The sequence below is a fragment of the Myxocyprinus asiaticus genome, chromosome 2 (assembly GCF_019703515.2).
Source record: "Myxocyprinus asiaticus isolate MX2 ecotype Aquarium Trade chromosome 2, UBuf_Myxa_2, whole genome shotgun sequence".
Lineage (NCBI taxonomy): Eukaryota > Metazoa > Chordata > Actinopteri > Cypriniformes > Catostomidae > Myxocyprinus > Myxocyprinus asiaticus.
The window spans coordinates 39,406,163-39,423,914 of record NC_059345.1 but is presented as its reverse complement, the minus strand read 5'-3'; the positions used below and the strand labels follow the sequence as shown (position 1 = coordinate 39,423,914).

Sequence of the window (17,752 nt, the reverse complement as noted above, 5' to 3'; positions counted from 1 at the left end):
GTAGTTGATACACCAGTCTGCAATCAGTCATGTAATGTGCAAACCAAAACGACACAAAACAAAAGACTGTTTGGCCCCATTTCCAACTGGAATTACGATGCGTTTCGGATGATCCGATCACATGTGGTCAGATGAGACACATCGCTGTTTACACCTGGTCACTTAAATGCATCTCCTGTGACCACTTGTGTTTGGATTTGAAGGGGAGGGTCTCTAATTTCATGATGACATACATCAATCGCTGTGTTAGTGTGTTACTGCGTGATAATAAAGTGCAACAAAGTCAGAAAACACAAAGAAAGCACGAAAAAACGGTGTGCTGTTTCTCCCAGATGCGGTTTAAATTTAAATATAATTACAAAAGCAAAATGTCACGCAGAATTATCCATTATTTTAGTGGATTACCTGCATTAGAGGAGCTTCAGGTGTGCATCTCATCTGTTTTGATTTCAGACACACTAAAAAAGATCCATGAAGCTCTCGTGTTAGTATATGTATCCGCTTTTTAAATTTTCTGATTGGATGGTTTATTCCTTTTAAAGCTGCTCGTAATCTGCAAAGTTTTAGCACAGCAGTTGTTTAAAAGGTAAGGAGCGACACCTCACTGTTGCCGGGACATATACAGGACGGATTAGTGTTTACACCTCAAATGTAATGTGGTCACATGCGTTTTTGACCAAATGCGTATGTGGTTTTTGTGATCCAATCACAAACCGTTTTAGACCCCGTTTAGACCTGTATTTAGGGATGACCACATGTGATTGGATCACACAAATAGCATCTTGATGTCAGGTGAAACGGGGCCTTAGTTGCATGGCGTGACTGTAAGCTGTGTAGTGTGCACTTGGCTTTAGGCTCTGATCAATGCACACACAATGGCCAGGCAGATTTTAAGACAAACCCTGAGTCCAAAATCAGGTACTGTCAGAGTATGTACTGTATTTGATCAAGGATACACTGCTCCGCTGGTCAAACAGCATGTTCTTTAGGTATACATATGAGTAGTATGAATAAATTCCGGACATACTTCATCTGGGGATGTTGGTATCGACACGTGACCTGAACATACAGTATGACGTAATAACAACAACAACAGCGGAAAAAATCTACTCGGGTTTTGGTAAACAAGCACCACTGCACAAGGAACAACTTTCTTGGTAAATATACAGTTAAAAAGAGCCATCCAACTTGCAGTTCACCACCGTTCTTTTAAATCTAGCATTTTGAAATTGACATCTTCTCAGCTCCCGAAGGATTATGGGATCTTAAAGTGTCCACTCGATCCACACTTCAGAATCTTGCCGGAAACAGCAGTTCATCTGGGTATTTCTCAGTTACTGTTTTATGAATATTGAGGATTTGGACATACTACTCTATTGGCATATTGCATTTGGCATACTATATAGTAGGGAAGTATGGATATTCGGATCACCCGATATACTTTTACGTGCACTGTAAAAGATTGATTTCAGTTGGACTAAAACAATATGTTGTCTTTTTAAAATGTCACGTAAACAATTTAATCTGACTGAAATCATACATCCATTTTTGCATAGTCAGACTAACAGACCTTGATTATGTAGTCGTAGCTCAGCTTCATCCAGCATGCATATTGTACACATTAACAGGACCACAGCTGGTCTCTGCATTGTGCTCATGCTTCAAAAGTACTCAGCATCCTTGCTTCAGATATTTGATTATGCATTGTGTAATGTATACTTTGACAGACAGATGAAGACTGTAGCTTAATTACGTAAAAACCCACTGTAGCTACGTAAACCTTCTGACTGTTTACAGGGTTTTTCTGCTATAATACCATCCTTCTTGAAAATAAGAAGACAGAAATAAGTAATCATTCACATAATGCTTTCTGCAGGCCCTTCTCTCACCCTCTAATCGATTGGTAGTGTTTGCTTTCGCTCTCATTCACATGACCCAGTTGCCAAAAGAGAGAGGGGAGAAGAGATTGGAGAAGGGCATAAGTGGGCGTGATGGAATGAATGACACGTCTGAGAGGTGAACGCCAAGAGATGAAAGATGAGAGAGAGACGAGTATTGACCAGGCTGGTTTAAGCATCAAAGTCTCCAAAAATAAATTAAAAAAGGAATGAGAGAAAGAGTACTGGGAAAGTACTTTGTGAACACTGCACTGGGACTTTGGTTTGTACATGTGAGCAATAGTAATTCGGCTAATTAGGTTGTGGTATATTCTGCTGCGTCACTGTGTTCAACAGCCACTTTGAATGATGTCATGTACTGTATGTACTCTCTGTAACATCAGTATGCTGCCCTTACAGGTCAACCAAGCTGTGATTCAATGATGAATGACTGATGTCAGTGTTTGGACATGTTGACCTTATTGTTGTCACAGTACCAAAATTTCAGTAGAAATTTTACGGTTCTCGATACCAATTTCGATACCACAGCAAAAATATGCTTCTGTTTTAATGTGCTATTGAACACACCACTTTAGCTATTTTTTATTATTTAATAATTATTTTAATAATTATAGTTTAATTACAGAACTTTCCAGAACATTTTTTAAAGTGAATTTAATTTGATTATCAAAATGGTGTCTAATCAATAAATTCTTAAAACTTTTAACAAGTGAACATATAACATATAACTTTTCAACATGTCATTGTATTTTTTTTTTTACCAAACTTTTATTCAACAGCTGTCTTGTTTGTGATATTTTGATTAATTATTATTATTATTATTATTATTACAGTGAATATTACATTTTACTATACAGTTGTAATATATTTATATTAAATTTCTTCAATTTCAGGCATCTAGATTTTATTTTGAATAGTGCTTTTATTATGACGTGTTTTTTTGCCAGATGATTCACTTTTCCGAATAAACAGTTCACTTCACAGCTGAAATCTCATCTCTTCACACTGGCCTTTGAGTCTGACAAATGAAATGTAGGACACAGTTTTGGGGTGTTTGGTTTTAGATTACTGGTGTTTGTGTATGTGGTCATTTTTAAATGTTATGCTATTAATAGTATTACTGTGAAGCACTTTGGTCAACTCTGTTGTTTTAAATGTGAAATAAAGCTGAGCTGAGATTAAAGCGCAACTGCTGTGATTCTAATTAAATAAATATATATCTTACATGTGCTGCGTGGTTCACAGTTGATTAGTGCTCTGCTCTGTCATCTCATACAACGTGAATGATTCTCAATGTCTGTGGAGTTTCTAGTGGATGAGTGGTCGGATTTATTTAAAGTACGCAGCTTGTCCACAGTAAGATTGCAGCCTTTAGCGGTTTAATAAATCACACTAGAACATGTCACGATTTTAATTTGATTAATTGTCCATTTCAGTGTACAAGGAGTAACAGAGCATGCATTCAAAATAAGCCTGTGAGCACATTAAAGCAGTCGTGTGTCAGTCTTACTGTGCACTGGTAAGATAGAGTCGGTGCTCGGTACTACCGGTACTGCAGAAACACTGGTATCGTTACATCTTTTTTATTTTAGTATCCACTTGGTCCTGAAGTACCAGTACTTTTGACAACACTAGTTGACCTAATGGCTTCTTGTGGTGTTCTCTAAAGGTGTTGTAGCCTAGTGGTTAAAGGGTTGTAGGTTAAAATGATGTAAGGGGTGATACACTTTAAAATACACTGTTTCAAAAGTATAGCCACAAGACAAAACAGTACAGCATATATGTTAACATGATTTAAGTGTGTAAAGTTATATCCAATATTACAACTTTGTTGTCATAATGACGTAATAATGGTAAACCCTGTGTTCCTCATATTGGAAATAACTTCACAGATAAGGCTGGTAAGCGATTTATCAAACTAAAATCATGTTAACATGTATAGTTTATTTCTTGTTCTGTAGCTATACTTTTGAGTACAGTGTGTATTTGAGTGTTTATGGACAGGCCCAGTTCACTTCCTATTTAAGTGCCTTACTGTAACTTAAATGTTTGCTTTTTTAAAAGAAAAAAGGGACGAGTCAAAATACTTTTTTGGAGTAATCAACATTATGCCACAAATGCTGTTGATTGAGATTAGCTTGTATTGAACCCAGAATATTCCTTTAAATAAATTCTCAATCTGAACGATTGTGGCTGTTAATTAAGAAATCAACAACAAATACAAAAGTAGATGTAAATAATGCACAAGATATAACAATAAATACATTAGTATACATTTTATATAATGTAACTGGCTGGTCCCTATGAAAGATTATACAGCTCTCTACTGTCTACCGTCATGGGTAGATTTTGATAGAATTGCTATTTAAAGTTTTGGAGTTACTGGGAGTGTTAAATCACATTCAGTGTTCAAAGAAAAGCGTTTTTCGTGAAATACCACTTCATATTAGCAACACATTTGACAACACTCACCTCTGAGACAATGAATACAGATAGAGCTAACAGTGACAAGTCACTACAGTGTCTACAGAGTTACTAAATCCGTAACTAGATAGTCTAGAATAAAATATCACGAAATATTTAAAATACTGAAGAAAAAAAAAAAAAAGAAATTTCACAAGGTGTGAAAGTTTTTGTCTCCACATTTGAAATATTTGGGCCATTTTTTGTCACTTTTGGTTGCATTTTAGCCCTGAGCACAGTATAATATCGGACCCTCATCCACAATATGTTAGTATAATATGCTGTACATTTTATAGCCTCATCTGTTCACTTTGCTTCTGTATATTACAAAGCTTGCATTAAATTAGGCTGCACAAATGGCCACTCAGCACCATTAATCCAATACACACACACACACACACACACATATATCAAGCCCTGATGTAATTCATTAGTGGTGTGTAACTGATTTCACTTAATGAAGGATGATTCATCCACACCACTAAAACTGATCAACATATGGGTCAATACTGTATATGCACACACACATGAATACAAACCTATGCTCACACGTGTGACAGTTTGTGAGAGAAGGATGTGCTCTGAATGTTATGTACTGCATCAAGACAACAGCAGACATTATCTGTGTGTGACAGACAAATTAGCAGCTTGTCCTCATACTATTTAAGTCAAGTATCTTCGACTGCAGCTACGTGAAAAATAAATCAGCACCTTTTCTGACCTGAGGCAATGCAAAGCAACACACAGCACGTAATTCAAGCACCAGAACACAGGTCTCAGCTCACTCAGAATGACTTGGGGCTAAAATAGTGTTTCAACATGTCACAACCCATCTGTACCCAGAGAAACTTGAGAGTCATTAAGCATGCTACGGTCAGAGGGCCACGGGTCATTAATTCAATCAAAGGTGTCTTTATGGTTGCTAGTCATTACTCATGTATTTGCATGTGTGTTAGAGTTTCTTTAACAAAAAATAAATAAAATAAATAAATACATTGATGCATTATATGTGTCCACTAATCACAAAAAGAGAGTTTGTGTGTGTGTACATTTATACATTTATTTGAGCTGTCAGCTATACTAAAATCACCATCTAAGTTCAAATAATAAAACAAAAAACCCTGTTTACATGAATTCTTCAACACACTACTATGAAAATAGAGAACAAACACAACAATAATATATATCTAAATGTGCTCTTTCTCTCTGTTGTTTCAGATCCACACAATTTGACCCCCTTTCATCCAATGCCACAAGAACAATTAAACCACAGCTGCAAAAAAAAAAAAAAAAAAAAAAAAAAAAGATTGCACAATGGGAGAATGACAAGCCTCTTTTTGCAGGCAATAATTTGTAAATCTGACATTTTTTTCATTGTTCCCAAGACAGTCTTATCAGTAGACTCGACAGAGTGATACAAAACAGAACAAAGTACAAAACAGATGAGAGCTTTAGTCATGTGAGAGCCTGTCCCCTATGCATACTAACTGCAAAACAAGAGTGACAGATGTTCAGAAAGAGAAAAGAGACAGGTTTATGGAGACAGATGTAAACTTCACTGAAGGGAGAAGTATAGGCATTAACAGTGGGGGGGCACTCTGTGTGCAATGCCCTGGATTCAGTTTACCACTATACCCCTGACCTGCAGCACAGCACTGATGCCACACAGAGTTGTCATTCAACACTGCTGGGATGTCTAGTACTCAGCAAATGAATTATACAATAAATGACACCAAGGATACATCATTTGCCCATAATTATACAAGGGAGAAGACTATATCATTTGACAAAGCGCACATGTATAATTTACATATGTTCATAAATCTACATCACTTTCTCTTCCTTTGTCTTCCCTTTCACTTTCTCTCTCCTTTTCTGACTTTGACATTTGAGAATATATCCAAGCTTTTTATCTCTCTTTCTTAAAAAAAGAAAAAGAATCTCAGAGCCCACACACTAATCTCTTTATGATTGGAAGCTAATGTTTCAGAAGCCTGCAGAACCAATGCAAGCAGCACAGATTTGTCACAGATTACACCTCTCCGTATCTCAAAAGCCATGTAGCCTGACTGAGGGCTTACGCTGTTTTTTCCTCTCACTTACCCTCATACTGCACTGCAAACTACCCATAGTTTGTGAGAAATTCTAAGGAAATAAGATTAAGTTGATATATCTGAAATTAAATTGAAATTGCTGTTGCTTTTCTTGTTGACCCTAAAAAGGTTTTAGTATCCTGGGGGATACAAATATTTAAGAGGCTGGGGAGAGGAGCAATATGTGAGTCTGTCAAATTTTTGTGCATAAAGGGGGTCCCATGACGATACTTTGATTGAAGAGGTTTGATTGAAAGTCCTTATTTATAATGATCAATATTATATAGAGCTGTCAGAATGAACGTATGAATGCATGCGATTAATTAAAAAAGTTTTACACATTAATTTTTCTTAATCGCAATTAATGCATTTACAGTTAATACAGCATAAACCATCATAAACACTGGTTGTAAGGGCGATGTGACCTTTGCGATGTGTCCATCCAGAGTCATAACACTGATGCACGCTTCACAACACACACACAGCAGTGATTTAGTGTGTGTGATAAAATGATGGAGAATGGACCTCTTAACACTATTTGATGTACAAAACAAGCCCAGATGGGAGTTGTGATAGAAATAAAGTATTTTTCAGCCTAATTAAGGTGCATTTTCAATACCTCACAAGCACATAAATGTTTAACCATCACCAAAATGCAGAATGAGATGTTTTTTTCTGTAAGCGCTTTTCATGTGGAGTTGAAAGCACCGATTGATGGTGGTGTTGGTGTTCTGATGCCGATCATGAACACTGCCTCATGATTCATGATGTAGGAAAGCGAATAGCTACAGTGTACTGGCAGTTTAATATTGTGGAGGATGAGATTTTAAGAGATTTAATGCCCATTGCAATGAAAATGCAACCTTTGTGGGGACTAGTTCTCTTAATTAGTCAAACTCCCACTTAGACTTTGGGAAACATTTAATGTTCCTTGAATTGGTACTATTTTAGTGCATTTCCATTTTTATACTATGGAAGACTTTGTTTGTTAATGTAAATGTTAATAAAGCATTATATTGTTATATCTTGTTTTGTTTTGTTTTCTAAGATGGAAATAAATGCATGAAATTATATCTTACTGTCATAGACATTTCTGGAACTTCATCACTTAACAATAGGGTTAGAAACCGATAACCGGTTCTTATTGGGACCGTACTAAATACATAAAATACATTTCCTACTGTGATTTTCAGCAAACAAATAAACTCTTATGATCTGTTTCATTTGAATCTACAAGGCACAATATACAGCGCTGCCACTGTATCCTGATTCCCAAAGAAATAACTCTTATGAGCCTTTGAAAAATCATTAAAAAAGTGTAAGCACGCTGGACAGAGAGCATGTATAGTCCGTATACATGTGCAGACAGCTCTGTGCATGCGTCAAGCATGAGGAAGTGTAATCGAGCTTCTCTCATGATCACTTCAGAAGACATAGATTAAATTTAGAGTCGTATTGATTAAATTATGCTGCCTTTATGTCCTTTTTGGAGCTTGAAAGTTTTGGACTCCACTGACTTGCATTATATGGACAAACGTCATGGTTACTTGTGTAACCTCCGTTCCCTGATGGAGGGAACGAGACGTTGTGTCGATGTAGTGACACTAGGGGTCACTCTTGGGAGCCCGAGACACCTCTGATCTTTGATAATGAAAATTGGCGAGTGGTATTTGCATGCCACTCCCCCGGTCCCTATACGAAACGCCACAATTGGCTAAACTGTCTTACGTGAACTGGCGGGGTGTGGTGGGCAGACTACTGTGTGCCTCATAGCCAGCACACCAGGTAGACACGTAACCTCCCCCAACATATTTATGAGTGTCGAACGGCCCTTTTTGGGGACAAGTCGACTACCCAAAAGATAGAGACAGGCTTAACCCAGTCGTGGCCTCTTTTCCCCTTCTTTTTTCCACTCCCTAAAAAAGAGGGATTATCCGACTGGGCCGCCAGGTTAGGTTAGCCTTACAGGGAACCGCCACACACGGAGCACCTACCCCAGAACAGGGCTCTTAGTTAGCATGTGTACTGGGCCGGCAGCGAATCTCTCCGAAGACTCGACTGCCACAGGGCTCGGAGGAAGTCAACCAGGGAACAAAGTTTGTGAACACTACTGGGAATTAATGGCGCACGTCTTCAGCTCCAAGGGAGGTGGAAAGCACTATGTGCAAGCGATACACCTGGCCAGCTATCCCGGGCTTATCCGTTTGTGTTGCGTGCTACTACCTGGGACGAAACCGGTTCCACCCGGAGATTGTAGAATCTTGCACAGGTATTGGGTGTTGCCCAGCCCGCTGCTCTGCAAATGTCTGTTAGAGAGGCACCCCTGGCCAGGGCCCAGGGAGCTGCTACACCCCTGGTAGAATGGGCTTGTAGCCCTAATGGGGGCGGCATGTCCTGGGTGACATATGCCATAGTTATGGTGTCAATGAGCCAGTAGGCGATCCTCTGCTTGGAGACAGCGCTTCCTTTCCGCTGTGCACCAAAGCAGACAAAGAGCTGCTCAGAGATTCTAAAGCTCTGCGTGCGATCCAAATAGATGCGTAAAGCGCGCACTGGACACAGCGACAACAGGGCTGGGGATGCCTCCTCCTGGGGCAGTACTTGCAGGTTCACCACCTGGTCCCTAAAGGGGTGGTGGGAACCTTGGGCACATAGCCCGGTCAGGGTCTCAGGATCACGTGAGAGTAACCCGGACCGAACTCCAGGCACATTTCGCCGACAGAGAACGCTTGCAGGTCACCTACCCTCTTGATGGAAGTGAGCGCAGTCAGGAGGGCAGTCTTCAAGAAGAGTGCCTTATGCTCGGCTGACTGCAAAGACTCAAAGGGGGCTCTCTGTAGACCCTGAAGAACTACAGAGAGGTCCAAATGAGGGAACGAGGTGCGGTCTGGAGGGATTCAGCCTCCTGGCGCCTCTTAGGAACCTGATGATCAGGTCGTGCTTCCCTAAGGACTTACCGTCGACTGCGTCGTGGTGAGGAGAGATCTGCTTACCAGCTCCAGAGCAGCGGGTTTCGTTGTCCCTGGGTCGCCCGTCTCAAGGGCACTTTGAAGCCTTTCACGGGTTCTGGGCGGCCGCGAGACGGGTGGCGTCTGCTTCCTGCGGTGGGCTCCACGCCGGGGCCGGGCCGAAGGGGTGGGCTGTGGCGGAGCCGGTGCAGTCACCGCAGGGGGACGCCCTTGGCGATGAGTAGACGGGGTGTGGAATCTTGAGCCGCGCCAGGGCAGGATATGCTGGCTAGCATCCATCTACTGCTCCACCATCGAGAACTGCTGGGCAAAGTCCTCGACGGTGATGCCGAATAGCCCCGCCTGGGAAATGGGGGAATCTCGGAACCGTGTCTTGTCGGCCTCGCCCATCTCGACCAGGTTGAGCCAAAGGTGGCGCTCCTGGACCACTAGTGTGGCCATCGTCCACCCAAGAGACCGTGCCATGACCTCCATCGCTCGGAGAGCGAGGTCGGTCACCGAGCGCGGTTCCTGCATCAATCCCGGGGCGGAACTGCCCTTGTGCAGTTCCTTTAGCGCCTTGATGGAATTGCAGGAGAGCCATGGCGTGCAGGCCTTGGCCTTTAGAGACGACGTAAACCTACAGGCCTTGGACGGGGGCTTTGGGCACCCGCGCCAGGTGGCGGTGCTCTGTGGGCACAGGTGCACCGCGAGCGCCTTTATCCACCGGGGGATTGCCGAATAGCCCTTGGCTGCCCCACCATCGGGGGTAGTGAGGGCGGGGAAGCTGAAAAGATCGGGACCGGGCAGTAAAAAGTGCCTCCCATGACCTTGTCAGCTCTTCGTGCACTTCCGGGAAGAAAGGAACGGGGGCGGGGCGCGGCTTTGAGCAGCGCCGCGAGCCCATGAACCAATCACTGAGCCGCGAGGGTTCAGGGAAGAGCAGAGGGTTCCACTCTAGCCGACGCTCACGGCTGCCCGGGAAAGCATGACGTCATCTCCGCGTCAGCCTGTGACTGGGCTATCGTCCCTGAAGGGAGGAGCCCAGCTGAGGCTTCCGACTGGACGAACCCGCTCTCCGATGCTGCGCTCGAGAGCTCATCACTTTCGCGGGCTCCGAATAAGGGGTCGAACTCGCCATGAGACGAGCCGGTGGACTCATCCGGAAGCCCGATCGGGGCAGACGAGCGTGCTGGGGAATGGGAGGTCCGCGGGGGATACCCGGTGGAGGCGGTCCCATTGGGTTCCCCAAATCGCCCCCAGTGTTAGCTGCACTGGCCTCATACCCGTGGGTAAAAGGACTGAGGTGGGGAGCCTCTGGGGTGGCTTGCTTTCTTACGAAGGCGAGCCGCGACCGCAACGTTGCCATGGACATGTCCTCGCAATGAGAACATGACCATCCACGAACGCTGTCTCCACATGAGCAGTGCCCAGACACGAAAGACAGTGATCGTGACCATCAGAAGGTGAGAGATAACGAGTGCAACCAGGAATAATGCACAATCGGAAAAGCATCTTTAGAAAGACACGCCTTTAAAAAGACGTCCCGCGTGTGCCGCTCTTTTAGAGAAATATACTCTTTTATTTCTGCCAAAGCGCCCAGGGGCATTCTCTGCAGTGCACCAGTGCAGAGGAGGGAGAAGCCGCTGAAATGCACCGTCAGATCAAGCAGAGGTGAATGAACAGTCGTGAGAATTCAGCTCAATGAGCATGACCGTTTGGCTCCGAAGAGAAAATCTGAATGTGGTTGCATACCAGCTCCTTTTATACCCGTATGTCCGGGGGAGTGGCATGCAAATACCACTCGCCAATTTTCATTGGCCTTTTATCAAAGACTAGAGGTGTCTCGGGCTCCCAAGAGTGACCCCTAGTGTCACTACATCGACACAACGTCAAGTGAGTGACAGATAGGGAACACACATTATATATCCTTCAAAAAAAATATTTGTTTGTGTTCCATAGAAGAAAGTCATACGAGTTTTAGACATCTGTGAAATAGGCATAGCATACTTAAAAAAATATTGTGCCATCATTAGATTAGAATAATTTGGTGAATTTGGTGAATCACCACAAAGAATACCACATCTGTTCCTGAACAACAATCCCTCCATTCATTGAGTTTTGGGTCACAGATGACATTTCAGTGACATTCAAAACAAACAGATCAAGTGGATGGAGCAGATGGGTGAACAGCGCATTATACTGTATACACATAAATAATGAATATCAATAAAGGAACTTTAATTTCTCTTTAAAATTCTTCACAAACAATCTCACAAACTGGCATACATAAAAACACAAACATCCCCTCTGAAGGAAAAGCATTTTAGTGATCTATCAAAGCTGACATTTTAAAACCTCGCTTACACACTCAGGCTTGGAAAGGAAACTTAAAAATAAGCTTTGATGTGGGGTTGAGCACAGAGAGAGAGCAACTCTGAGAGCTTAATGGGCGAGTACACTGTGAGAAGTAGAGCAGAGCTGAGTTGGACATGGCACAAATTCTGAACAAGAATAGTGTGTGTCATAGTTTGTGAGGATGAAGTGAGCAGTCCAGAGAGAAGAGCAGATCTGAGCTTTAGAGTGTGTGTTTGTGTGAGTTTGTGTGTGACACTGTGTCTGTCCTCAGCTGGCCAACGTATCCTGCCTTGACTGTCTAACATTTCTCTGTCCAGTCTGGTACAGACTGGCCCATATTATGTGTATGCTTTTTTGTAGCACATATGAATAAACAGCACCAGTCAAAAGTTTAGACACACCTATTCATTCATTATATTACTGTTTTCCGAATTTTAGAATAACAGTAAATTCATCAAAACAATGAAACAACACAAACAAAAGTATGCTAATTATGCAGTGATCAATTTTTTTTAAACAAAACTACCTAATATTTTTCAAAGTGGCCATTATTTGTCTATATAACAGCAATGCAAACTCTTTGCATCTCATAGCAATTTCACAAGGTCTTGAAGGAGGTCCCTTTTGCTAGGCACTTTCTTGCACTTTTAACTCATCCATAAATAAATAAACAAACAACTATATATATATATATATATATATATATATATATATATATATATATATATATATATATATATATATATATATCTCCTCAAATGCCACCCCAACGACGCTTATTATTTACGTGCCTCTTCTCTTCTCCTGCCCAACTCCCGACGTGAGCCTGGCTGAAGAATGGCCCTAAGAGGCGGGGCGATGATGACGAGAGGGAGGGGTGGGTTGTTCTGTCACTCCCCCCCCCCATAACACCACAAGTGTCACCCTGTCGGCACCTCCTCCCATGCTCGTATCCAACCATGGAGTCCAGATCAGGAGGTGCACACTCTTTAGCAGCCCACACAGGAAGCAGCCTACTTCCTCAACCAGGCACTACGGACTGGGTGTCTGGGGGATATCTCTCAGGGCCAGCTCTCCCTCTCGCTCGCACCCGGGTGGGAACAGAGAAAGCATGAATTAATATGACAGCCTCAACCAACCGCAGGGTAAATGCTTATTACAGATTTTATAAATTTCTCCAAACTATAATCAGTGCTCTCAAAACAATTCACACAGCGGACAAAACAGACACTCAGTTTTGGAAAACAATTCAATTTCACTGCGTAATGAAGCAATATATTCTTTTCTGATAATGCATTTATTAAAATTAAATACTAATATCAAAACTATAGATGTGTTCTCTATTGAATTCATAACATTTTCAGCTATAGACACACAACTCTATGATTGAAATAACACATTTATCATAAAAATCCACAACAAAGACCTTTTTCCATCTGTTTTCATAAAATGTTGTTCTTGCTCTTCCTCTGGAAGGATGATGAAGAAGTTTACTGTAAAAAAAAAAGAAACAAACAAAAACCAACCAACTAACAAAAATTTAGTCTTGCTAAATTGTGTGGACTTAAGGTAGCACTATAAGCACAGATGGTAGAGTAATTGTGGACACTGATTGACTGGCATGCAGAGGAATGGTATTTCTCCCTCTTCTTTTTTGTTGAGATTGAAGTCACTGTAGATCTGCTCACATTAGGCCAAACACTTTGTGTGTCTCAGAGAGAACATGATTCATAATATGATACTCTAAATTAGAGGAACTATCAGATCATTTGAGCCTCTTCTGTGTCTTCTTTACTCTTCCACCCCGCTGTCCTCTTTCTCTCTGCTCACCATCATTACACCATCTCCATTTGGTCTTTCCTCAACTCTTTCAATGCAGTGCTCACCCCTGAAAGAGTTGAGATAACCTTCCCCTTTTCTCATCTCTTCTTCCTACTATTTTCTCTTCCTTTACCCACTCTACCTCTTCTCATTTTGCACCTCTTCTTTGTGTTGTTCTTCCTCTTCTTCTTCTTCCTCATTGTTTGTTTGCTCTGAATTTTCATATTTGACTCCTTTTATAGATACCAAAGTCATGACAGCTGTGTGAAAAATTTAGTGTGCATTACTAACACAGCAGATATCAATATGAAGGCATTTGACAACCTGACGTGCATTTGAGAGTATGACTTTAATTTAGTTGTTTGTGTTAACTGTTTTAAAAGCATGAATTTTAGATTAGAGAAATTTGTATGTAGTGTTTCGAGAAAATGAGGAAAATCAAGAAAAATGCACAATCTGTTTAGGACAATTACAAAGTGTTCAGATGGCTGTATTAATTGTATTGAGAGCAGTGACCTGAGTTTAGAGAAATGCGTAAAATCGATTGAGAAAAACTGTAAATAATATTTACCCTTTGCTGCAGCTGGGTGGCCACTCCAGGCTTTCCATCTAACCGGTGAATGAGAGGAAGAAGTCTCTGCCCACAAAAGTGCCTGCATTCTCCACCACTGTGGCAGGGTGAGCAAGAGACAGACATGGCTCGGAGAGGCATTTATTGATAAATGATAATAAACATAAAATGTCCAAAAATGTCAAGGGGGAAATTGTGTCCAAAACAAAAGGGGATCAGGCATCCTCGCGGTGAAACGGTTGCTCAGTGAACGTTGGGAGTGTGTCCATGGAGTGGCCCAGGCATGAGTGGGGTCTGATGGCAAATGGGGTGGCGACATTGCTGGCGGCCTGTCTTCCTCAAACACCGCCCTATCGAGGCTTATTAATTATGCACCTCTTCTCTTCTCCTGCCCAACTCCAGTCGTGAGCCTGGCTGAAGGATGGCCCTAAGAGGCGGAGCGACGTTGATGAGAGGGAGTGGTGGGTCGTTCCGCCACAGTCTAATTTACTCTTTCTGTAATAGACCAATTTTGAAAGCATTTTTTTTTTTTGTCTCAATTTACCTGTATTTTTCCCCCAGAATTTCCTGCTATGTGGAAATATTTCTAATGATAAAAAATAAATTAATTAAAGCTATAGAACACAGATGTTTTATTTATATAGCAAACAAATATTAAAGGCCCGCTATAACACAATATCTGTACATATAAGCTTTTCGATAACAAAATATCCTGGCTTGGCCCGTGTGCCCCGAATGTCAGGAATGCTAGCAGGAAGGAGCACCTAATCACAGGAATGAGTTAACTGACAAACAGGAACTGACAGACCAACCGCAGACTTAACAAACCTTATAAACAAAACCAACTTCACAAAACGATTCAACAAACACAACAGGGAAGAAGGCACAATATATAGAGGGAGACAATCAACCTGACAAGGACTAAACAAGGGGAAGCAAGTGGGCAGGGTCAGAAGAGCGCATGGCAGACAAAAACATAAAACAGAGACAAACACACTGACAGATAACAGAAAGGTTTGGATGCCTCTTGGCAGACAGGGCCGATGGACTGGCCCAGGGAGTGGGCAGAGGACCAAGAGGGCAGAAAACAGATCAAGGAGGGGGTGGGTGGGGAAGACCAGGGGAAATGAACGGGCCAGGCCGAGGGACAGATGACCAGGGAGGGTGGGTGGGGGAGACCAGGGGGATGATCTGGGCCAGGTTTTAGGTGGACCAGAAGGCCATGGTGGAGCCGGAGGAGAACCTGGAGACCTGGATGTACAGGGAGGCCAGGGCTGAGTGAGGACCGCAGAGGGCTGGCCAGACTGGGCAGGGACCTCACAGGGCTGGGCAGACTGGTCAGTACAAGCAGCCACAGGGGACAGGACATGTTCAGATAGGGCAGTGACTGCTGGGTACTGGACTGGGTGAGTGGCACCCCCAGGGAGTTGAACAGACTGAGCAGCCGAAGGGGACAGGTGGAGCGGTGGCCGCTGGGGACTGGACAGGCAAAGCGGTGGCTGCTGGGGATTGGACAGAAGGAGCGGCAGCCGCTGGGGACTGGACAGGCAGAGCGGTGGCCGCTGGGGAGTGATCAGGCTGAGTGCCAGGCACAGGGGACTGGACAAACTGTGTGGTGGCCGCAGGGAACTGGTCAGACTGTGTGGCGGCCTCTGTGGCCATCACTGCTGACAGCGACAGGGGAACAGCCTCCGTTGCCGTGAGTGCTGGCAACAATGGGGGAACGGACACCGTGGCCGTGAGCACTGGCAGCAACTGGGGAGCAGGGGCCCTTCTTCTCCTCCTCCTCTTCCGGACAGTCAGAGGCACTGCCATGGAAACGGCCATTGCCTCCTGGTGGTAGGCAGTGGGAACGACCGCTGCCTCCTGGTGGTCGGCAATGGGAACAGCCACTGCCTCCTGGCAGTCAGCAGTGGGAGCGGCCGCCACCTCCTTACAGTCAGCAGTGGGATCACTCGGATGCCTCCTGGTGGGCAGCCGCGGGCTCAGGTGTGGAGCTCCGTCTCTTCCTCCTCCTCTGAGTGATGGGAAGAGCAATTGCAGCACCCACCGTCGGTGAGGGGGAATCGCTGTCCTCGGGCTGGGATGAAGAGAGAGAGCCTTCCGAGACACAGGCTGAGATAAAATAATCCCACTTTAAAGCCAATTTTATGGTCTTGGAAAGACTCCCTCCTTCACCCCCAACAGGAATACAAGACTTGATGGGCTCAACCAGGCCTGCCACAAAAAGACCAATGAGGCATTCCAGGTTAAAGCCCAAGCCCAAGGTCAATGCTAGAAATGCCAGCGAATACTCCCTCACCGACTGGTTCCCCTGACGGAGATCAAAAGGACGCTAGGCAGCGGGACCTTGACTGCGAGACAGGGAACGGGGTTTAAAGTAAAACAAACTCATTCATGCTGAGTCCCGTCTTGGCCGAATCGTTCTGTCACAAATGCTAGCAGGAAGGAGGACCCAATTGCAGGAATGAGTGAACATGAAAACTTTATTAAAAATAGGAAACAAAAATGAACATAAAACTCTCACGGGGGAGAGAAAACAGATTAATGTAAACAAGAGCAAAGTAACAACAAGGACTGACCGAAAACAGGAACAGGATATAAACAGGAACTGACAGACTTAACAAACCTTACAAACAAAGCCAACTTCACAAAACGATTTGACAAACACAAGAGGGAAGAAGGCACAATATATAAAGGGAGACACATGAGGGACAGGTGTAGATCAACCTGACAAGGTCTAAACGAGGAAGTGCGGCAAGGGGAAACAAGCGGGCAGGGTCAGAAGAGCGCATGGCAGACAAAAACAGTGACAGATAACAGAAAGGAGAGGGCTGTCAGACTGAGGTTGTGACACAGAAGATTTTTTCCATCTGGCCCATTTGCAGATGAAGTTGAATAGCCCTGGTCAAGCAAATCTTTACAAAAAAAAAAAAAAATTACAAAAGAGCACAGACAGACGCAAAAAAATACATTCATTCTGAATGGCCCTTAAGATGTGCAAATTGTCAAATTCAAATAATTTAGTAAAAAAAATATATTTAGAATAACGAGTATCCAACCAATTCCAATCGGAATACCTGTCTTAGAAACCCCATACTAAAAACAAACTGCAATAATTTACAGTTCAGGGACACTGGGATTAAAAGAGCCGAAAAGTAAACGTAATTATGAAAGCGCACCAGTAGTAGAGTGCATGGAACATTTAGACAGATGAGACTACAGCTGTGCCAGCTTGTCTAGAGCACCTCCTCTCACTCTCTCTGCTGTCTGTCATTGGTCTGTGTTTCTGTGACAGCTGCTCCACTACTGCTTTCACCTCTTCTGCTGCATCCCTCTATTCACACAGAGAGTGAGAGCGTCTGTATTTGTGTGTCTCTGTGTGTGTGTGTGTGTGTGTGTGTGTGTAGAGAGAGAGAGAGAGAGAGAGAGAGAGAGAGAGAGAAGATCACCTCTTCTGCTGCAGAGCTCCATGCAGTTGTTCCCGTCTGTCTTTGAGTTGGCTCTGCAGGTGCTGGATTTCTTGCTGATAACTCGCTGCTTTCCCCATAAATTCCTCCTCCTGCTCATGCAGACGGTGACCCAGCGCACACACACTCT

General features: G+C 43.2%; 1 protein-coding gene across 1 annotated transcript in view; it reads left to right on the top strand.

The window, feature by feature from the left end:
- Positions 1–17,752, top strand: part of celf1 (cugbp, Elav-like family member 1) — a 178,506-nt gene that overhangs the window by 120,899 nt on the left and 39,855 nt on the right. The window lies entirely within an intron of this gene.